This window comes from Pelobates fuscus, chromosome 12, assembly GCF_036172605.1.
Source record: "Pelobates fuscus isolate aPelFus1 chromosome 12, aPelFus1.pri, whole genome shotgun sequence".
In the NCBI taxonomy this organism is placed as follows: domain Eukaryota; kingdom Metazoa; phylum Chordata; class Amphibia; order Anura; family Pelobatidae; genus Pelobates; species Pelobates fuscus.
In genome coordinates, this window is record NC_086328.1 from 82648866 (window position 1) to 82671012 (window position 22147).

General features: G+C 41.7%; 2 long non-coding RNA genes and 13 other non-coding genes across 18 annotated transcripts; all 15 read right to left on the reverse strand.

Moving 5' to 3' along the window:
* Positions 1 to 8171: 8171 nt before the first annotated feature.
* On the reverse strand, positions 8172 to 8243 carry LOC134579688 (small nucleolar RNA SNORD30). Its single transcript, XR_010086232.1, has one exon. It is a non-coding gene; the product is annotated as a small nucleolar RNA SNORD30 (small nucleolar RNA).
* A 760-nt stretch (positions 8244 to 9003) lies between these two features.
* Positions 9004 to 9069, reverse strand: LOC134579676 (small nucleolar RNA SNORD29). Its single transcript, XR_010086222.1, has one exon. It is a non-coding gene; the product is annotated as a small nucleolar RNA SNORD29 (small nucleolar RNA).
* A 149-nt stretch (positions 9070 to 9218) lies between these two features.
* On the reverse strand, positions 9219 to 9290 carry LOC134579696 (small nucleolar RNA SNORD31). Its single transcript, XR_010086239.1, has one exon. It is a non-coding gene; the product is annotated as a small nucleolar RNA SNORD31 (small nucleolar RNA).
* A 73-nt stretch (positions 9291 to 9363) lies between these two features.
* LOC134578385 (uncharacterized) lies at positions 9364 to 10282 on the reverse strand. The gene is made up of 3 exons (XR_010086102.1): positions 10066 to 10282; positions 9808 to 9865; positions 9364 to 9512 (listed from the first exon to the last, which is right to left on the reverse strand). It is a non-coding gene; the product is annotated as an uncharacterized LOC134578385 (long non-coding RNA).
* Positions 9649 to 9775, reverse strand: LOC134579701 (small nucleolar RNA SNORD22). Its single transcript, XR_010086243.1, has one exon. It is a non-coding gene; the product is annotated as a small nucleolar RNA SNORD22 (small nucleolar RNA).
* LOC134579680 (small nucleolar RNA SNORD28) lies at positions 10164 to 10242 on the reverse strand. The gene has a single exon (XR_010086226.1). It is a non-coding gene; the product is annotated as a small nucleolar RNA SNORD28 (small nucleolar RNA).
* Positions 10283 to 12460: 2178 nt separating the features above from the next.
* LOC134579685 (small nucleolar RNA SNORD26) lies at positions 12461 to 12531 on the reverse strand. Its single transcript, XR_010086230.1, has one exon. It is a non-coding gene; the product is annotated as a small nucleolar RNA SNORD26 (small nucleolar RNA).
* Positions 12532 to 15307: 2776 nt separating this feature from the next.
* LOC134579692 (small nucleolar RNA SNORD31) lies at positions 15308 to 15376 on the reverse strand. Its single transcript, XR_010086236.1, has one exon. It is a non-coding gene; the product is annotated as a small nucleolar RNA SNORD31 (small nucleolar RNA).
* Positions 15377 to 15428: 52 nt separating this feature from the next.
* On the reverse strand, positions 15429 to 19923 carry LOC134579484 (uncharacterized). 4 transcript variants are annotated; one of them, XR_010086219.1, is made up of 11 exons: positions 19887 to 19923; positions 19033 to 19082; positions 18031 to 18074; positions 17822 to 17855; positions 17442 to 17468; positions 17180 to 17237; positions 16850 to 16884; positions 16481 to 16524; positions 16280 to 16311; positions 15876 to 15938; positions 15429 to 15537 (listed from the first exon to the last, which is right to left on the reverse strand). It is a non-coding gene; the product is annotated as an uncharacterized LOC134579484 (long non-coding RNA). The 4 variants fall into 4 exon arrangements; XR_010086218.1 differs by having other exon boundaries at positions 15876 to 16311; XR_010086217.1 differs by lacking the exon at positions 15429 to 15537 and having other exon boundaries at positions 15803 to 15938.
* LOC134579689 (small nucleolar RNA SNORD30) lies at positions 16013 to 16084 on the reverse strand. The gene has a single exon (XR_010086233.1). It is a non-coding gene; the product is annotated as a small nucleolar RNA SNORD30 (small nucleolar RNA).
* Positions 16376 to 16441, reverse strand: LOC134579677 (small nucleolar RNA SNORD29). The gene has a single exon (XR_010086223.1). It is a non-coding gene; the product is annotated as a small nucleolar RNA SNORD29 (small nucleolar RNA).
* On the reverse strand, positions 16591 to 16662 carry LOC134579698 (small nucleolar RNA SNORD31). Its single transcript, XR_010086240.1, has one exon. It is a non-coding gene; the product is annotated as a small nucleolar RNA SNORD31 (small nucleolar RNA).
* Positions 17021 to 17147, reverse strand: LOC134579702 (small nucleolar RNA SNORD22). Its single transcript, XR_010086244.1, has one exon. It is a non-coding gene; the product is annotated as a small nucleolar RNA SNORD22 (small nucleolar RNA).
* Positions 17540 to 17618, reverse strand: LOC134579681 (small nucleolar RNA SNORD28). The gene has a single exon (XR_010086227.1). It is a non-coding gene; the product is annotated as a small nucleolar RNA SNORD28 (small nucleolar RNA).
* Positions 19924 to 22067: 2144 nt separating the features above from the next.
* LOC134579693 (small nucleolar RNA SNORD31) lies at positions 22068 to 22136 on the reverse strand. The gene has a single exon (XR_010086237.1). It is a non-coding gene; the product is annotated as a small nucleolar RNA SNORD31 (small nucleolar RNA).
* Positions 22137 to 22147: the final 11 nt, after the last annotated feature.

A 22147-nucleotide genomic window follows, 5' to 3' on the forward strand; every position in this document is an offset into this window, starting at 1 on the left:
TGTGTAATTTAAATATAAGTGTATTTTTATATTAATATACGTATATATAAATATAAAAATACACTTAATATGACATTATATATATATATGATACATATACATATATTATATATAGATATAATACATGTATATATATCATATATATATACACATATTATTTATTTATTTTTACACTGATTTTACACTGGTTTTTTTTTTACTTTATTTTTTGGATTTTTTACTTGCAGGGAGACTGCCTGTCAGCACAGACAGTCCCCCTGCAGGCAGATACAAAGACCCCTATTGCGGTCATGTGATCGAGTGATCACATGGCCGTGGGGTCCTGATCTGCCGAGGGGGGACTGCCCGGGCAGACAGGCAGTCCCCCTGGACCGGGTGGAGCACTGATCGCCGCCGTGGGACCGACGGCGATCAGGTAAGTAGCCCCAGACCGTTATGACGGTTCAGGACCGTCAGCGGTCCAAACGCACGTTTTACCGCTGACGGTCCTGAACCGTCAGCGGTCCTGAAGGGGTTAAATAGAGGATGTCATGACAGTGACCCCTTCACACAGCGTGAAACCCAGAGGAAGACGTTTACCGGACCTTAGAGTGGCCGGACTAGCGTCTGAGAATAGTTAAAGGAATAGCCAGAGGTCACGGGATTACAGAAGACGGGCACACGATTATCCCAGCCAAGTAAAGGGAAACCAGAGAACAGAATAGTCGGAGAGATAGCCAAGGGTCAAATACCAAAAAGACAAACAGGAGTAAATAGCACTAGGGGACTTCAAACAAGAACCACACTAGGGCACCTGACAAGTGTCACGATAGCCCTTATATAGTGTGGGTTCTTTAACTTTAAAGCCACGCCCCCCAAAAGGTCCGGGAGCGTGGCCACAGTTGAATTTTGGCTGCACTTTTCTTCTGCGCCGCGTCATAAAAGTGGGCGTGTTCCGAGCGGCCGGCGTCAGAAGGACTGAGCCGCCTCCCGGACGCATGGGAGGAGAATGCCGCGCTGCGCGGGACCGGCGGGGAAAGGTAAGTGATCGTTACAGAGGATCTCTTACTGACTATATAATATTATGGGTAAGATAACCATGATTAGCCCTGCTAAGTTCTATGCTTTAAGAACTTAGCAGGGCTGTGGTTACAATCTCTCACCAACGCAATCAATTTTATTATTATTTTTATTAAATATTGATACTACTATAAGTAAAAAAAGTTAGGCAACTTGTAAAACAGCTCAAAAATAAAAAGTCCGTAAAACTTAAATTTACAGTATCAATTAGATGCAGCTTTTACAAAGCAGTAGGAGGCCCTGTGCTTGCTCCCGAGCAGTGGCGTACACACGATCCATGGGGCCCCGGTGCTACACATGGCGGTGGGCACCTGGTTGCAGGGCTGCGACCGCGGTGTGCATGCAGATACACATACACTTAAAGGACCACTATAGGCACTCAGATCACTTCAGCTTAATGAAGTGGTCTGGGTGCCAGGTCCCTCTAGTTTTAACCCTGCAGCTGAAAACATAGCAGAGGGTTAATCCAGCCTCTATTAGCTTTCTCACTGACAGCCGCTAGAGGCGCTTCAGCGCTTCCGCAGGACGTCAATAGGAAAGCATTGAGTAATGCTTTCCTATGGGCAGTTTGAATGCACGCGTGGCTCTTGCCGCGCATGCGGAACTGAGAGGCGGATCGGGGCGGAGAGATCCCCAGCGCCAAGGGAGCCCAGTGCTGGAAAAAGGTAAGTGCTGAAGGTTACTCATTAACAGACACACACACTAACACATATACATACACCCTCACACTTTTTATTTAATCCCCCAGCCTCCCTACCTTTGGGAGTGCTGAGGGGATTCCCTAGGGTCCAGTGGGGCTGCTGGGCGGTCCTGAAGGCGGCGAGGGAGCAATTGAGATCCTCCTGTTCAGCTCCCTCGCGCGCCGCTTATTGATGCCAGAGCCGTAATGGCGTCATATTCCGACTCCGGCATCACTCTGCGGTGCGAGCGAGGGAGCTGGGCAGAGAGCACTCAGGGGAGAATCCTCCCTCGTGTGCCCGCCCGCCCGCTCGCCTTCAGAGTGATGCCACTGCCAGCCTCGGTGGGCCCTGAGGTGGCCAGCTCTTGGGCCCCCCAGGAAAAGATGCTGGCAAAATGTGGTCACACTGGCGTGCATGTCGTGTTGCAGGGCGGCCGGGCCCCCTGGAGACCCAGTAATGCCGCGACTGCAGTATGTACGCCAGAGCTCTCATGCCTCTCTTGAATGAGCAGTGTAGTGTAAATATGCAGCTGACAAAAGGAAAGAAAATCCATTCTGGGATTAGGGGCCACCATCTTAGAGATAAGCATAGAGACATGCCTGCAGTCCCAGCTCTGGGTGCAGCCCACCACAAACTAATACAGGGAAGATCAAAAACAGAGCCTCAATCGACCTAAAAGATGGCAGATCCCTTCTTATACAGCCCATTCTTCAAGGGTTAAATGAAAAGTCCATGATGCTGCCCTCCAAGCCAGAAAGTTATAGAAGATCTCATGTTGGAGTGTTATATTAATAAGAAACTCAAACCAGTTAGCCATGTCAATGCAGGCTGATTACTAGGATATCAATATCCCTTCCTGTCATCTATGACAGGGAAAGGGGAGAGAAAAACAAAACAAACTATATATATATATATATATATATATATATATATATATTTATTTATTTTTAAATGAGTGACTCAGGGACTTATTAACTGTGCTTAATTGTGATTGGGACTGATTGAAATTTTGGAGCCCCCAACAGCTCAGGGTCTGGGTTCCCGTGCGCCCGCCTCCAAATCCCACCCACAGAAAATATAGACACACGCATTGATACAAAAGGACACAGATACAAAGATACAAAGATACACACAAAAGCTACATACTAACAGACACATATATAGTGACAAGAGACACATACTAACATCAATACATAGAGGCACACACACCCCTACTTTTTTTCAGCCCCCCCCCCCCCCCCCCGTTTTTACCTTTTCATTGCAGGGTGGCTGGTGCTGACGGGAGTCAGCTGGCTCTTCCCTCCCATACAGAGGGAGTTAGGAGAAAGTCACCGTCCGTCACTTGCTCCCAGCAATACTTGCGGCTGTATTTTTTATTTTTAAAGGGGCCCAGTTGCGCTATTACACGGCCAAAGCGCTGACCGGGCCCATCAGGTGGCCCTAAATGCTTGGGCCATGGTGCAGTTGCACCGGTGCCAGTTCTGATGCTACACATGGGGGCCGGGCTCCCCCCAGCCCTTGATTGTGAATAAACCATTCATGTCCTGACAGGAAAAATGCACATTGAAATTCATGTGTTCGGTGTAGTATATCTACTAAGCAGAAAATCAGAAGCAGCCCAGGAGGGGGCGAAACGCGTCACGTGTGACATCAGAGAGAGGCGGTCCCAGCGGTCACGTGACCAGAACCAGGAAGTGTCTAAGCTGCATCATTTTCTGTGTGTAAATTCCTGCTTATCTAGTTGTGGGTTTATTGCTGGCAAACCCACTACTTCAAGTAAGAATATTACATCTGATTCAGAAGAGTATCCTGTTTTGCTATACTGTGGGTCTATCCCTCTCCATTGGAGCAATTCAAACCCAGAGCCAGGGGTGATAGGGCTCTGGTCCATGTGAGTTGATCCCCAGATATACTTTTAATCTTGTATACCCTGTATATATAGATAGTCTGCACTATATACTGTATATTTTTTCAGAGTACTCAGAGAAGATCCTGACTCCAGTGCAGTTGCTAGCGCAATCCAACTTTCTGGTATCTAAGCAGAAGATATGTTTGGCCCATAGATTGTCCCTTTGTCACACCATAAAAAAAAAAATGTTCTAGTTCTGATTAAACCAGGAAGTCCCAGGCATCAATGGATATCTGGAGCTCCCCTTCAGCTGGGCTCTAACCGCAGACTGAGGGGATTTAAGTTTACATAGACCAGTGTTTCCCAATTGATGTTCCACCAAATTTTTTTTAAATAAAATGGCCGTAGGCAGAGAGGGGGAAATGATCTCCCTGCTCAGCTCTCTTGCGCACAAAGCAGTGATGCTGGAGCCAGAATATGACATCACTCCGGCTCCACTAAGGCGGGTGAGGGAGCTGAGCAGGGGGATCCCTCGCCAGCCGCCGACCAGCCCCACTGAACCCCAGGGACTCTATGCCAGCACTCCTAAAGGTAGGAGGGCTGTGTGGAGTAAAATGTAAAATAAAATATGTGCCTGTGTGTATATCCGAGTGTCAAGATAGGTCAGTTTGTATCGGAGTGTCAAGGTGTGTGATAGGGTGTAACGCACATGCACACTGATATATACAAACACAGATCCGTACACAGTGAATGTGTGTCAGATAGAAACTGGCACATACGAAAAAAAAAAAGCACAAGTTTCCCTCCCTCCCTTGATTCAGTGAGAAGACGCCAGTGTCCATAGGAAAGCATGGAGAATGCTTTCGTATGGACTGGCTAAATGCGCATTCAGCCGAGGAGGAGGAGATGAGGAGAGTTCCCCGTCCGGCACTGGAGAAAGGTAAATTTAACCCCTTCACCCCCTAGAGCCCAGCGGGAGGAGGGATCTGAGAGTGGGGGGGCACCCTCAGGGCACTATAGTGGTCCTTTAAGGGCAATTTGTGATCTATGATAAGTCTTCCAATCTTCATTATGAAGATTTATTTAGAATTGACTTTTTGGATTAATACCCTCTCTGCCCACTGGTATATATTGCATATTATATGCCAAATATAAAACTAGACAAGTGGTTAGAATGTGGGGTAACACCAATAGATAAGTTTTGCCAGGAATAGGTCTTTAGAGAAAAATCGAATCATAACCTATCTGGAAAAATTAAGCAAACTTGTCAAAAACAATTGCTTACAGCTTTAACATGGAATCATGACATGTCACGTGTCCTTAAGGGGTTAAAGGGACCCTGACAAACCTTTAGAAGGTATTAATAAATGGCAAGAGAACCTTGGAATCCAAATTAATTTTGAACAATGGAGGGAGGTCCTATCTTTAGTTTATTCATTGTCTAAATTTAGTAGAATGCCACTTTAAGACTGTAAATAGGTGGTTATGGTTCCTAATAGAACAAGTAAATTCACCAAGTCAAAACCATACCTGTTGGAGATGCAATGTAGAAAAGGGTACTATGGCCCTATACAGTTATTCTGGAAGATACTACATAAGATAAAAATTTTAACACTGAAATTTGACTCAATTATTTCTCCTTCAATTATACATTAGACAATTATGTGGTAATTTAGCCCCCTTTGGACCCACATAGTTCTGGCCGCTAAGATAGTTATTGCAAGATACTGGAAACTCTTTGGCTCTAATCTGGCCTGTAGTTAAGGAACTATTGCACATTTAAAATGGAAATGGGGTCTGGTAACGGGTCAACATAAATACAACCTATGGTTAAAGATAGGAAATAGCCAAGTTTTGGATCCTTAACATAGGTTTCCGGTCAAAGCTTTTTACGAAGCAGATGTAAATGGAATCTCCGTAAATTACATTAGTGTCCCTCTGAGGATCTAGTTGGTCTTTAAGGTTAGTTGATTGTAATATGACCATGAGTGGTGTGTTAAATGTTAAAGTCCATATTGTCATGTTTATTGGAGTATGCAGATATTTACTTTGTTGGTATCTTTATGGATATATTTACTCAGGAAATATATAGGAAGAGTGATGCTTGGTAGGGATCGACCGATATTGATTTTTTTTAGAGCCGATACCGATATTATGTGAACTTTCAGGCCGATAGCTGATATAATTTGCCGATATTCTGTACATTTACCATTTTGGAAAATAAAAACTTTCTAAAGGTAAATGCACAAAATATACATGCCACGTGTGTAGTGGATGCAGTGTGTTTAGACAGGGGAGCTGTGTGTGTAGTGTATGCAGTGTGTTGTGTAATGTGTGTTTGTGGATGCAGTGTGTGTTGTGGATGCATTGTGTGTATGTGTAGTGGATGCAGTGTGTATTTGTCTAGTGTAGTGGATGCAGTGTGTATTTGCCTAGTGTGTGTGTAGTGGATGCTGTGTGTATTTGTCTAGTGTGTATATAGTGAAAGCAGTGTGTGGGTAGTGTGCGTGAAGTGAATGCTGTATATACTAAATGTAAAGTGTGTTTGTGTAGTGTATTTATATAATGCACACTGCATTATATAAACACACTGCATTATATACAATGTGTTTGTGTAGTGTATGTGTATATAATGGTGTGTGAGGGGGCATTTTTTGTATTAAATAAAAAAAAATATTATTTTGTTGTCCCCCTCCCTGCTTGTTACCTGGCCAGGGAGGGGGGGATATAGCAGTCCCTGGTGGTCCAGTGGCATTGGCTGAGCTGTGGCTGGCTGTCTCTCCAAACACTGCTCCAGGGGCTGTCTCTAGCTAACCCTCTACTAGCTGTCTCTCCAATACTCGTCTACTGTCTGACTCTGGACATGGGACTGTCACTTTTGTTGCCCTGTGTGTCTCACAGTCTGTCTCTCCTCCCGCAGTGTCTCTGCCTGTTGAGCTGGGTATAGATTACACTCATGGTCTTACTCTGGTTTCCCCTGTTTCCCGATGACACTCCCCTCCTCCTGCCAGGATAACTTACTGTAAGGGATGGAGTCCCTGGTTGGCTCCATCTACAACCTTTTCTCTCTGTCTTGAGTCTGTACAACTCTCTTCTCTCTCTAACCCACTACTCTCTTAACTGTCTCACTCTCTGTTGGTGGTCCAGTGGCATTGGCTGAGTTGCAGGGGGGCAGGAAGCAAACATTTACTCACCTCCCAGCACCCCAGTGGAAGTCTCGCAGCAAGCGTGCCGCACGGTAACCCGTGGCAACGCTCTGACAGCTGCAGGTCTCGCGAGATTTGCCCTGGGGAGCTGGAAGGTGAGTAAATGCTTGCTGCCTGCCCCCCCCCCCCCCCCCCCCGGAACGCTGGGCTTGTAATGAGCCTGGCAGTCCTAGGAGGTATTATCTGCATTATCAGTATCTGAATTGGCCGATATCGCCGAAAATACTGAATATTGGCAGATTATATCGGTAAAACCGATCCCTAATGCTTGATACCTCCAGTTTAATCTTTTAAATTGGATCATCAATTTAGAAGATCTATGTTAGATAAATGTTAAATATCTATAGTGGTGTGTAAATGTATCCAATGATTACTCCATTATTGGAATGTGATGTATGAAAATACCAAAGAATATAAAAGGTTTAAAAAACTTGGATCTCCATACTGAAGTACAACATTGGCCTGTCTGTTAAAACTGAAGTAATCAGGTCCCTTTGCAAAAGGAACAATCATAATATTTAGCAGAGATTAAGAGTCAAGCTGCAATGCAAAAAAGTAATTATGCAGATAAAGCTTGTGAGGTCTACATTATAAATTGTGTCAATTTTGTCTGACGGCTGTTAAGCTTAAGACAAATTCTGAAACCATGCAACATTGAAATTACTCCAAGTCTTTGAGCTTAGCTACCCAAAAATGGAAATTTGTTATATAAAAAAAAATTACTAGCTTCACTGAGCTAAACCAACCAGTAAGTGAAGTTGGTAAATCAAACTGAAAAAGCAGCAATTTCTCAGCTCCTGCCTTCCAATGCAGCTCAATTAAAAGTCTTTGCAAGTCTCATTGGACAGTCAGTGTTAGGGAATAAGGTTTATGAAAGATAATGCGCATTCAGCCCTGATGTTAGAAGAGGGAGGAGATTTCCCCAGGGCCAGGGACTGGAGAAAGGCAAGTTATTAACCCCTTCCTCCTCCAGGAGTGGGGGGACCTAAAGACCATATATAGTTCTCCTTTAACAGCATATTGTTTAAACTTATGGAATAAAGTAGAAAAACCCCACACAAACCACAAAGGTAGAGTTTAAACCATTTATTCAGAATAAAATCAATTATGCAAGTCATCTCAAGCTAGTAAGGACACACATTTTAGAAGTTTGGTCCTTAAGGGGTTAAATAATTTTTTTTAACAAAATACTTGCACCAATAGTAACTCTGCACTTATGATGACTTTGATTATGCATTACCTTGTAACTTCTTCTGGGGCTTAATTCTCCAGGTATGAGCCAGACCTTCGTTCATGGAGACATCTGAAACAGAATACTTTATGGTGAACACAAAATAAAACCACAGGCCATTCTATGCAATGTTGTTTTTGCATACTGACCATCAGATATAAAAGTTTAACATCAGAATTATTCAGACGAACGAGATTCCAAGTTAAATCATCATGTCAGTGACTGGTTTGGATTTAATATACGTATACAGAGACCAACATTGAAGTAAGCACAATCATATGCTATAAGTGCCCTGCCCTACAAGAGACCAGGACACCAGGGTTGTTTTTTTACCACAAGGCATTCGCCTAGGGCGGCACTATCAAGGGGCGCCAAAAAAAATTCCACCCCAAGCTCCCAGACAAATGCATTGTTTGCCTCGTGTTCCGGGGCTGTCCACTTTATTGTGAGTGTAGCGGTCAGTGTGTGAGTGAGAGAAAGTGTCTGTCTTTCAGTGAGAATGGGTGTGCCTGTGAGAGAGTGTCAGTGTTTGTATGTCATTTTATGTGTATCTGAGAGTGTGTGTCTGTCAGTGAAAGTGTGTTGGTTCAACAGTGTGTGCCAATGACTATGTGTGTACATCTGTCAGTGAGTGTATATCAGTGCATGTATCAATGAGGGCATGTGTCGGTCAGTCAAAAAAGTGACCTTGACACGAATTGGGAGGGCAAATTTAAATTTTGGGGGTGCCCAAATTTAGTTGTGCCTATGGCAGCACAAATCCAAAATACACCACTGCAGGACACCAGCCACAAGTGTATTCTGAGCAGATTGGAAATTTTGCATTGCTCCATTATAGAAGTGTAAGGGTCATGAAAGTTTACAATTTGTTAGAGGACTCACCATGATCTCATCAGTGAATTCAAGGATGTCTTCTGCAGAAAGATGACAGTTTGTTAGCCATGCATTAAACTATAGTATTCTAGAAAAGTTACATGAAATGCTCAGAAGTTCATTGCTTTTCATTCAACTGTCAAAGTGAGCTAGTTTTTATCATCATTGCAAGAGAAGTGTAAAGCCAGGCAAATAATCTAGAGATTTTACCTTGCCACTGCATTCTTTAATGCTACTTCACATCAGGGACACACCTGCAGATAGAAAGCCTTGTTAAGTACAAGTGAGACATCACATTAAGCTTTGTACAGACATCTAATCAGTGCTCAGAATATACCACTCAGTCATGTATTATCAGACTGGGGCGGTAAGATAAATCATCCCATGCACCCAGATATACTATATAAACTTTTTGCATAGAGAAGCCAGATAAGACTACTTTAAAGAATGAACTCATTAATTGTTAAAGTAAAAGCTCTTAAATCTAGTATAGCCAAGTTTTGTAGAGCCATCAATTGCAATATTAATGACCCCATCTATTTTAGGATCGGTCAATAGTAGACATAAAGAAGCAGTTACCTGCAGTGACTAGGAATGCAGAGTCCATGTTGGCCCTTTAAAAGAAAATGTGAGTTAGCATTGCATGCGATTTATTCTTGAAGTACAGAAAGCTCAGTATTAGACAGCATTAGAGACAAGAAAGTCAACTGCATACCTCATAACAGTGAATGTTATGAGGTTATACCAAGTGCCCTGTCAGACTGTTCCAGCTGGAACAGTTTGTCCATCCTCTCCTACAGATGGTGCCAGTGGGTTCACCTTTTCAGGCTCTGGTACCAATATGCAGGTCGGACATGTGAGGTTTTCATCATTAGGGCATAGGCTTCACTGTCTACAGTAATAATGTACCTGTCAGTCATTCTGGTATTACAGTTGACCCATGTCTGCAGGGATTATATTCCAGCATCTGTAATTTAAAAATCAGATTTTAGAAAAAAGTGCAAAACAAAAAGTCAATCTATATTTGTAATTAAAAACTGATCAGGGCTTTGGTGACTTAATGCCATTTGACAAGTGTCATCCAGATTCTTATGGGTTAAACTCATTTATCCCATCAGACAGCAAACTCAAAAAGCACAAGCCCAAGCCAAATAAGTTGCAACATACCGAAGTCCAGCCTTCAGTGGTCATCATCTGTAGATAACAGAAAACAGGCATAAGTAGTTATTCTAGCCAGACAGCTTCACTAGTTTTCCAGAACTAGGCTCCATCAGAACTCCACCATGCTTAAGTGTTCTTCAAAGAGTTTCAGACGAACGAGACTTCAATCAGTCATCATTTGGAGCATAAAAGCATATCACTAAATACAATCATGATTTTCTAGTGGAGGTCATCCGGCCATTTTATATTCTACTCACCAGATTTCTAGCAGAGCTTAAGCCAACTGGTTAATAGTATTAAAGTAATACACCTTCCTGTCCAATATACAACGTTTTCTTACAACTTATGAAAAGGTTTAAAAATGAAATACTTTGGAAGTTACTTACCCATAAGTATATGAAACGTCCAATGAGAGACACCCTAAAAGAAAACAAGAACCTGGTTATATTTTGCCATCGCAGATAGATAAAGATAAAATCAAAAAGTCAGTCTCAGAATTAAAATTGGCATCACAAACATTCAGACATATGCTTGTCTATGTTATTCATCACAGATAAGACTCTCAAAGAATAAAATTTGTGCACTAGAATCTTACCTGCAAAGTTAGGACATGGTGGGTATTTTCTGGAACATGAGAATCTGGAATAAAGATTTAGCAGTGTCAAGTGTTAAGGTACTCACAAAAGATTTGTAAAAAGAAACCTTATTAAACCCCGACAGGTGCTTAGTGCTAGTATAAACCCAAGTAGAGCATTAACAAGCTTGTTTAACTACATTTAGACTTCAATTATGGTGTCAAGGTTGGCAATCACTCTTGTTTTTTGGACTGCATTTCCCATGATGCTCAGCTAGCTTGTAGACTCAAAGATAGCAGAGCATCATTGGAAATGTAGTCCAGAAACAATTTATGGTGTCATGTTAGCCATCCCTGCCTTAAGAGGAAATCCCATTTGTTTAGGTAGCATATAGTTCACATCCATGTTTGAGTGTGGAATGGAGTGTAAGTTAACTTTGAGTCATGTTACTGCTTAACTGGCACTCTAAGCCCCATAACAACAAGTTGTAGGTGGCAGAAGTCTCACTTGGGTGTTAGGGCACCCACTCCTTGTCTGGATATAAATAAAAAGTTACTTATTTTGTGACTGATTAAACTAGATATTGCAACTCTAAAAACAGGAGCTTGTGATTTACCAATAAAGACCAAAGATGACCGTCCAGGGACTCCAGAACTATAGCTTGCTGTAGTGGTGGTGCCAAGAATGTCCCTGAAAGAGCACTAGCTGCATTGCACAGATTAGATGTCAGCGTCTTTGGACCCTGCCTCTGTTTAATGCAAATGTAAGTCCTATGACCTAATCTATAATCTCTACTAGTCCTTTAATCAGCAAAAACTTAGCTGACCATTTAGAACAGGAAATCATGAAACTCAACTTGATGCTTGGGCCCTGTCAGGCTGACCAAACCAGAACAGTTTTTGTCCATCCTCTCCTACAGAGAGGCAGTGGGGTTCACCTTTTTGGGCTCTGGTACCAATAAGCAGGTTGGGCATGTGGGGTTATCATTGGGGCACAAGGTATGCTTTCTGCAGCAATACTGTACCTTCGTTCTTGCATTAGAGCTGTGCCATTGGTGCATGGATTTTCCAGCATCTACAATTATAAAAAAACAAAACATGAGTTCCTTTTACAGATTATAAAAAGTTGATCTTAATAGCAGTTATTTGAATTGCCTCAAATAATCAGACACAAAGTAATCATTTCAAGTATCTCAATAGATACACTTGATGTCCTGAGTTCTTAATTGAAAAACATATTGGTTGCATCACATGTTAAGATTAGTGCCTGAAGGTATGGAAATATAGCAGAAAAGCGTGGCAGAACTTTCCATTTTGTAACCATAGCAAAAAGGTTTTCCCAAAGCACCATAATCACTACTTATGGTGCCAGGAGTGCCTTGGCACACTGCAAACTTGACAAACGTACCTGGTCACCTTTCCGACTGAGAGACAGAAGTGCACAGCGCTTATAAAAGCTTGCCTGATCTCAGCCAAGTAAACACAGAAAGCTTCTGGCTTTCATGGAGTGTCCCAGGTAGATTATCAATCAGTTTGACTACTTCTGCTTGAGGGTGTAAGGGGCAAGCTTAGCACCACAGCTGACTCAACCAATGTGCTAGCCCTGTGTAGCTTTCAGATGTCCAGTTAGGACAAGGTAGCAAGACTCAGACACCAAGTAAAAAGCTACTTACATTGGGGGATTGCCACACCTTCTGGCACTATATCAAGCTGTAATGGTTATGGTGCTTGGAGTGTTACTTAAAACAATGTAGCAAGGCAGCAAGCACAAGTATGTTTTTTTTAATTATATAGTCTGAGTAACTAGAGTTCTATACATTCTGAAGTGCCACTCAGTCAGTGAGGTAAGTCTCCACTAGTAATCAGTAAGAGAGAGTTCAGTAGTATCGTCCTTGTGGCACAATTGAGTATTTAACCCTGCAACCATCACTTTCCTAAGCCAATAAGTTTCTCCAATTCAGGTCAAGTAATGAATGCTGATTGGCTTGGAACATTAGCAGATTGCTCTAAACCAATCGGCAGCACCCCATTCATAACAAGTACATGCACTGATATGCAGTGTGCAACTCAGGGGAGCAAAAAAGTTCAGTGTCCAAGTGTTAGGCTCTTCTAAAGCCTGTGACCAGCACCCATTAGATGCCAGGTAAATTGTGAAGTTATCTGGATATTTATCCTTGGAGGGAACTCCCAGCACCATAGCCACTACAATGTATTGTGGTTATGGAGCACGAAGTGTCCATAATAATGCTTTGAGCAGTGATGCTGAAGCTCCAGGGAGCACCATGCTAAAGCCCAGTAGGGAGGAAGAGAGCAGTTTGATATTATATTGTTCTTCCACCACAAAACAGACATTGTAAATGACATTTGATGTTACCTTGCAGTCAGCAGGGTGCACACACTATAGCAGCCCACAGTGACTGAGGTACTACTGGCCAGAGGCTAGAAGAGAGGCAGACAGTCTACTTATAAGTTTGTTATGGAAAAGATGTCTCACCTTTATTAAGTGTTATCCTGCGAGGCATGAAGTACCTAAAAAAATAAAAATAAGATCCAGTTAAAATTCTGAAAAAGCAAGTCAGCTTTAAAGATCGATCTACACAGCTTAGCTCAGAGATATTAATATTCCTCATATTATTCAGAACAGGTCTGTGTGATCTCATCATTGACAAAGCATCATCCAGCAAGTCAGAACTGTGTTTACAATGTGTTTGTGTAGTGTATGTGTATATAACGAGGTGTGTGGGGGCATTTTTTGTATTAAATAAAAAAAATGATATTTATTATTTTGTTGTCCCCCCCTCCCTGCTTGTTACCTGGACAGGGAGGGGGGGATATAGCAGTCCCTGGTGGTCCAGTGGCATTGGCTGAGCTGTCTCTCCAAACACTGCGCCAGGGGCTGTCTCTTTAGCTAACCCTCTACTGGCTGTCTCTCCAATACTCGTCTACTGTCTGACTCTGGACATGGGACTGTCACTTTTGTTGCCCTGTGTGTCTCACAGTCTGCCTGTTGAGCTGGGTATAGATTACACTCATGGTCTTACTCTGGTTTCCCCTGTTTCCCTATGACACTCCCCTTACTGCCAGGATAACTTACTGTAAGGGATGGAGTCTGTCTGTAACCCACTACTCTCTTTACTGTCTCACTCTGTTGGTGGTCCAGTGGCATTGGCCGAGTTGCGGGTGGGCAGGCAGCAAGCATTTACTCACATCCCAGCAGCTCTTCCAGCTCCCAAGTGCAAGTCTCGCAGCAAGCGTGCCACACGGATTGTTTCCACGGTAACCCGTTGCAACGCTCTGACGGCTGCAGGTCTCGCGAGATTTGCACTGGGGAGCTGCTGGGAGGTGAGCAAATGCTTGCTGCCCACCTCCCGGACCGCTGGGCTTGTAATGAGCCTGGCGGTCCTAGGAGGTATTATCGGCAATATCGGTATCTGAATTGGCTGATATCGATATTGCCGAAAATACCGAATATCGGCAAAACCGATGGTCGATCCATAATGCTTGGTACCTCCAGTTTACTTTTAAATTAGATCAATTTAGAAGATCTATGTTAGATAAATGTTAAATATCTATAGTGGTGTGTAAATGTATCCAATGATTACTCCATTATTGGAATGTGATGTATGAAAATACCAAAGAATATAAAATGTTTAAAAAATCTTGGATCTCCATACTGAAGTACAACATTGGCCTAATGTCTGTTAAAACTGAAGTAGTCAGGTCCCTTTGCAAAAGGGCAAAGATAAAGTACTTTACAGAAGGATCATAATATTTAGCAGAGATTAAGAGTCAAGCTGCAATGCAACAAAGTAATTATGCAGATAAAGCTTGTGAGGTCTACATTATAAATTGTGGCAATTTTGTCTGACGGCTGTTAAGCTTAAGACAAATTCTGAAACCATGCAACATTGAAATTATTCCAAGTCTTTGAGCTTAACTACCCAAAAATGGAAATTTGTTATATAAAAAAAATTACTAGCTTCACTGAGCTAAACCAACCAGCAAGTGAAGTTGGTAAATCAAACTGGAAAAGCAGGCAATTTCTCAGCTCCTGCCTTCCAATGCAGCTCAATGAAAAAAAGTCTTTGCAAGTCTCATTGGACAGTCAGTGTTAGGGAATAAGGTTTATGAAAGATAATGCGCATTCAGCCCTGATGTCAGAAGAGGGAGGCGATTTCCCCAGGGCCGAGAGAGCCTGGTGCTGGAGAAAGGCAAGTGATTAACCCTTTCCTCCTCCAGGAGTGGGAGCCTGAGGGTGGGGGACCTAAAGACCCTAAAGTTCTCCTTTAACAGCATATTGTTTAAACTTATGGAATAAAGTAGAAAAACCCCACACAAACCACAAAGGTAGAGTTTAAACCATTTATTCAGAATAAAATCAATGATGCAAGTCATCTCAAGCTAGTAAGGACACAAATTTTAATGTTCAAGTAATGCAGTTCAATCACACCACTGGTTGCAGCTGTACTCCACATGCAAATTTCTTCTGTAGCACTTCAGAAATCCAGGTTCAGCATGTTTTGGTAGGTTGCATATCACAAGCAAACTGTAAAATAAAGCATTACAATTTTACATTCGGTTAGAGTTTTAAACAATACAGTCTAAACATACTGAACCAAGTTTATTCAGTGAAATTGTTAAACATGACCAAAGTTTGTTATAAACTGGCCAACAGATGCTCAGAATGTACCACTCAGTCACCTAACATCAGACTGGGGCGGTATAACGTTCATCATAGCCAATTACAGTCATGCTTTGCATGATTCTCTTTAGAAAGTTGGACACAGGAGATAAAAAGAGACATATCTAGGCGTTTGATAATGCACATTTGAGTTCAGCATCTGCTAGTTTACTCACCGAAGCCAAAAAAAAGTGTACATGAGTCAGACCGACACCTGGGTGACCTAAGGAAGAAAAATAAAATATATAAAGTCTGAATTTCTACAAGCCAGCTTTTGCTTCTCACATAGTAGTTGGGATCCCATCAGAATAGCGACATTCCATATCACAGCCAACACAAGTGCCAGCTCAGGGTATAGTGGATGTCATCACTGGAGACCCATTTTTACATGCAGTTACCAGGTCTAACAAGCTTGACCCCTTAAGGACACATGACACGTGACATGTCATGATTCCCTTTTATTCCAGGGGTTTGGTCCTTAAGGGGTTAAAAAAAGTGTTTTAACTAAATACTTGCACCAATAGTAACTCTGCAAGTATGATGACTTTGATTATGCATTACCTTGTAACTTCTTCTAGGGCTTAATTCTCCAGGTATGAGCCAGACCTTCGTTCGTGGAGACATCTGAAACAGAATACTTTATGGTGAACACAAAATAAAACCACAGGCCATTCTATACAATGTTGTTTTTGCATACTGACCATCAGATATAAAAGTTTAACATCAGAATTATTCAGACGAACGAGATTCCAAGTTAAATCATCATGTCAGTGACTGGTTTGGATTTAATATACATATACCGAGACCAACATTGAAGTAAGCACCATCATATGCTATAAGTGCCCTGCCCTACAAGAGACCAGGACACCAGCCACAAGTGTATTCTGAGCAGATTGGAAATTTTGCATTGCTCCATTATAGAAGTGTAAGGGTCATGAAAGTTTACAATTTGTTAGAGGACTCACCATGATCTCATCAGTGAATTCAAGGATGTCTTCTGCAGAAAGATGACAGTTTGTTAGCCATGCATTAAAGTATAGTATTCTAGAAAAGTTACATGAAATGCTCAGAAGTTCATTGCTTTTCATTCAACTGTCAAAGTGAGCTAGTTTTTATCATCATTGCAAGAGAAGTGTAAAGCCAGGCAAATAATCTAGAGATTTTACCTTGCCACTGCATTCTTTAATGCTACTTCACATCAGGGACACACCTGCAGATAGAAAGCCTTGTTAAGTACAAGCGAGACATCACATTAAGCTTTGTACAGACATCTAATTAGTGCTCAGAATATACCACTCAGTCATGTATTATCAGACTGGGGCGGTAAGATAAATCATCCCATGCACCCAGATATACTATATAAACTTTTTGCATAGAGAAGCCAGATAAGACTACTTTAAATAGTGAGCTCATTAATTGTTAAAGTAAAAGCTCTTAAATCTCATATAGCCAAGTTTTGTAGAGCCATCAATTGCAATATTAATGACCCCATCTATTTTAGGATCGGTCAATAGTAGACATAAAGAAGCAGTTACCTGCAGTGACTAGGAATGCAGAGTCCATGTTGGCCCTTTAAAAGAAAATGTGAGTTAGCATTGCATGCGATTTATTCTTGAATTACAGAAAGCTCAGTATTAGACAGCATTAGAGACAAGAAAGTCAACTGCATACCTCATAACAGTGAATGTTATGAGGTTATACCAAGTGCCCTGTCAGACTGTTCCAGCTGGAACAGTTTGTCCATCCTCTCCTACAGATGGTGCCAGTGGGTTCACCTTTTCAGGCTCTGGTACCAATATGCAGGTCGGACATGTGAGGTTTTCATCATTAGGGCATAGGCTACACTGTCTACAGTAATAATGTACCTGTCAGTCATTCTGGTATTACAGTTGACCCATGTCTGCAGGGATTATATTCCAGCATCTGTAATTTGAAAATCAGATATTAGAAAAAAAAAAGTGCAAAACAAAAAGTCAATCTATATTTGTAATTAAAAACTGATCAGGGCTTTGGTGACTTAATGCCATTTGACAAGTGTCATCCAGATTCTTATGGGTTAAACCCATTTATCCCATCAGACAGCAAACTCAAAAAGCACAAGCCCAAGCCAAATAAGTTGCAACATACCGAAGTCCAGCCTTCAGTGGTCATCATCTGTAGATAACAGAAAACAGGCATAAGTAGTTATTCTAGCCAGACAGCTTCACTAGTTTTCCAGAACTAGGCTCCATCAGAACTCCACCATGCTTAAGTGTTCTTCAAAGAGTTTCAGACGAACGAGACTTCAATCAGTCATCATTTGGAGCATAAAAGCATATCACTAAATACAATCATGATTTTCTAGTGGAGGTCATCCAGCCATTTTATATTCTACTCACCAGATTTCTAGCAGAGCTTAAGCCAACTGGTTAATAGTATTAAAGTAATACACCTTCCTGTCCAATATACAACGTTTTCTTACAACTTATGAAAAGGTTTAAAAATGAAATACTTTGGAAGTTACTTACCCATAAGTATATGAAACGTTCAATGAGAGACACCCTAAAAGAAAACAAGAACCTGGTTATATTTTGCCATCGCAGATAGATAAAGATAAAATCAAAAAGTCAGTCTCAGAATTAAAATTGGCATCACAAACATTCAGACATATGCTTGTCTATGTTATTCATCACAGATAAGACTCTGAAAGAATAAAATTTGTGCACTAGAATCTTACCTGCAAAGTTAGGACATGGTGGGTATTTTCTGGAACATGAGAATCTGGAATAAAGATTTAGCAGTGTCAAGTGTTAAGGTACTCACAAAAGATTTGTAAAAAGAAACCTTATTAAACCCCGACAGGTGCTTAGTGCTAGTATAAACCCAAGTAGAGCATTAACAAGCTTGTTTAACTACATTTAGACTTCAATTATGGTGTCAAGGTTGACCATCACTCGTTTTTTGGACTGCATTTCCCATGATGCTCAGCTAGCTTGTAGACTCAAAGATAGCAGAGCATCGTGGGAAATGTAGTCCAGAAACAATTTATGGTGTCATGTTAGCCATCCCTGCCTTAAGAGGAAATCCCATTTGTTTAGGTAGCATATAGTTCACATCCATGTTTGAGTGTGGAATGGAGTGTAAGTTAACTTTGAGTCATGTTACTGCTTAACTGGCACTCTAAGCCCCATAACAACAAGTTGTAGGTGGCAGAAGTCTCACTTGGGTGTTAGGGCACCCACTCCTTGTCTGGATATAAATAAAAAGTTACTTTTTTGTGACTGATTAAACTAGATATTGCAACTCTAAAAACAGGAGCTTGTGATTTACCAATAAAGACCAAAGATGACCGTCCAGGGACTCCAGAACTATAGCTTGCTGTAGTGGTGGTGCCAAGAATGTCCCTGAAAGAGCACTAGCTGCATTGCACAGATTAGAGGTCAGTGTCTTTGGACCCTGCCTCTGTTTAATGCAAATGTAAGTCCTATGACCAAATCTATAATCTCCTCTACTAGTCCTTTAATCAGCAAAAACTTAGCTGACCATTTAGAACAGGAAATCATGAAACTCAACTTGATGCTTGGGCCCTGTCAGGCTGACCAAACCAGAACAGTTTGTCCATCCTCTCCTACAGAGAGGCAGTGGGGTTCACCTTTTTGGGCTCTGTTACCAATAAGCAGGTTGGGCATGTGGGGTTATCATTGGGGCATAAGGTATGCTTTCTGCAGCAATACTGTACCTTCGTTCTTGCATTAGAGCTGTGCCATTGGTGCAGGGATTTTCCAGCATCTACAATTATAAAAAAACAAAACATGAGTTCCTTTTACAGATTATAAAAAGTTGTTTAATAGCAGTTATTTGAATTGCCTCAAATAATCAGACACAAAGTAATCATTTCAAGTATCTCAATAGATACACTTGATGTCCTGAGTTCTTAATTGAAAAACTTATTGGTTGCATCACATGTTAAGATTAGTGCCTGATGGTATGGAAATATAGCAGAAAAGCGTGGCAGAACTTTCCATTTTGTAACCATAGCAAAAAGGTTTTCCCAAAGCACCATAATCACTACTTATGGTGCCAGGAGTGCCTTGGCACACTGCAAACTTGACAAACGTACCTGGTCACCTTTCCGACTGAGAGACAGAAGTGCACAGCGCTTATAAAAGCTTGCCTGATCTCAGCCAAGTAAACACAGAAAGCTTCTGGCTTTCATGGAGTGTCCCAGGTAGATTATCAATCAGTTTGACTACTTCTGCTTGAGGGTGTAAGGGGCAAGCTTAGCACCACAGCTGACTCAACCAATGTGCTAGCCCTGTGTAGCTTTCAGATGTCCAGTTAGGACAAGGTAGCAAGACTCAGACACCAAGTAAAAAGCTACTTACATTGGGGGATTGCCACACCTTCTGGCACTATATCAAGCTGTAATGGTTATGGTGCTTGGAGTGTTACTTAAAACAATGTAGCAAGACAGCAAGCACAAGTATGTTTTTTTTAATTATATAGTCTGAGTAACTAGAGTTCTATACATTCTGAGGCTAGAAGAGAGGCAGACAGTCTACTTATAAGTTTGTTATGGAAAAAATGTCTCACCTTTATTAAGTGTTATCCTGCGAGGCATGAAGTACCTAAAAAAATTAAAATAAGATCCAGTTAAAATTCTGAAAAAGCAAGTCAGCTTTAAAGATCGATCTACACAGCTTAGCTCAGAGATATTAATATTCCTCATATTATTCAGAACAGGTCTGTGTGATCTCATCATTGACAAAGCATTATCCAGCAAGTTAGAACTGTGTTTACAATGTGTTTGTGTAGTGTATGTGTATATAACGAGGTGTGTGGGGGCATTTTTTGTATTAAATAAAAAAAATTATATTTATTATTTTGTTGTCCCCCCCCTCCCTGCTTGTTACCTGGACAGGGAGGGGGGGATATAGCAGTCCCTGGTGGTCCAGTGGCATTGGCTGAGCTGTCTCTCCAAACACTGCGCCAGGGGCTGTCTCTTTAGCTAACCCTCTACTGGCTGTCTCTCCAATACTCGTCTACTGTCTGACTCTGGACATGGGACTGTCACTTTTGTTGCCCTGTGTGTCTCACAGTCTGCCTGTTGAGCTGGGTATAGATTACACTCATGGTCTTACTCTGGTTTCCCCTGTTTCCCTATGACACTCCCCTTACTGCCAGGATAACTTACTGTAAGGGATGGAGTCTGTCTGTAACCCACTACTCTCTTTACTGTCTCACTCTGTTGGTGGTCCAGTGGCATTGGCCGAGTTGCGGGTGGGCAGGCAGCAAGCATTTACTCACATCCCAGCAGCTCTTCCAGCTCCCAAGTGCAAGTCTCGCAGCAAGCGTGCCACACGGATTGTTTCCACGGTAACCCGTTGCAACGCTCTGACGGCTGCAGGTCTCGCGAGATTTGCACTGGGGAGCTGCTGGGAGGTGAGCAAATGCTTGCTGCCCGCCTCCCGGACCGCTGGGCTTGTAATGAGCCTGGCGGTCCTAGGAGGTATTATCGGCAATATCGGTATCTGAATTGGCTGATATCGATATTGCCGAAAATACCGAATATCGGCAAAACCGATGGTCGATCCATAATGCTTGGTACCTCCAGTTTACTTTTAAATTAGATCAATTTAGAAGATCTATGTTAGATAAATGTTAAATATCTATAGTGGTGTGTAAATGTATCCAATGATTACTCCATTATTGGAATGTGATGTATGAAAATACCAAAGAATATAAAATGTTTAAAAAATCTTGGATCTCCATACTGAAGTACAACATTGGCCTAATGTCTGTTAAAACTGAAGTAGTCAGGTCCCTTTGCAAAAGGGCAAAGATAAAGTACTTTACAGAAGGATCATAATATTTAGCAGAGATTAAGAGTCAAGCTGCAATGCAACAAAGTAATTATGCAGATAAAGCTTGTGAGGTCTACATTATAAATTGTGGCAATTTTGTCTGACGGCTGTTAAGCTTAAGACAAATTCTGAAACCATGCAACATTGAAATTATTCCAAGTCTTTGAGCTTAACTACCCAAAAATGGAAATTTGTTATATAAAAAAAATTACTAGCTTCACTGAGCTAAACCAACCAGCAAGTGAAGTTGGTAAATCAAACTGGAAAAGCAGGCAATTTCTCAGCTCCTGCCTTCCAATGCAGCTCAATGAAAAAAAGTCTTTGCAAGTCTCATTGGACAGTCAGTGTTAGGGAATAAGGTTTATGAAAGATAATGCGCATTCAGCCCTGATGTCAGAAGAGGGAGGCGATTTCCCCAGGGCCGAGAGAGCCTGGTGCTGGAGAAAGGCAAGTGATTAACCCTTTCCTCCTCCAGGAGTGGGAGCCTGAGGGTGGGGGACCTAAAGACCCTAAAGTTCTCCTTTAACAGCATATTGTTTAAACTTATGGAATAAAGTAGAAAAACCCCACACAAACCACAAAGGTAGAGTTTAAACCATTTATTCAGAATAAAATCAATGATGCAAGTCATCTCAAGCTAGTAAGGACACAAATTTTAATGTTCAAGTAATGCAGTTCAATCACACCACTGGTTGCAGCTGTACTCCACATGCAAATTTCTTCTGTAGCACTTCAGAAATCCAGGTTCAGCATGTTTTGGTAGGTTGCATATCACAAGCAAACTGTAAAATAAAGCATTACAATTTTACATTCGGTTAGAGTTTTAAACAATACAGTCTAAACATACTGAACCAAGTTTATTCAGTGAAATTGTTAAACATGACCAAAGTTTGTTATAAACTGGCCAACAGATGCTCAGAATGTACCACTCAGTCACCTAACATCAGACTGGGGCGGTATAACGTTCATCATAGCCAATTACAGTCATGC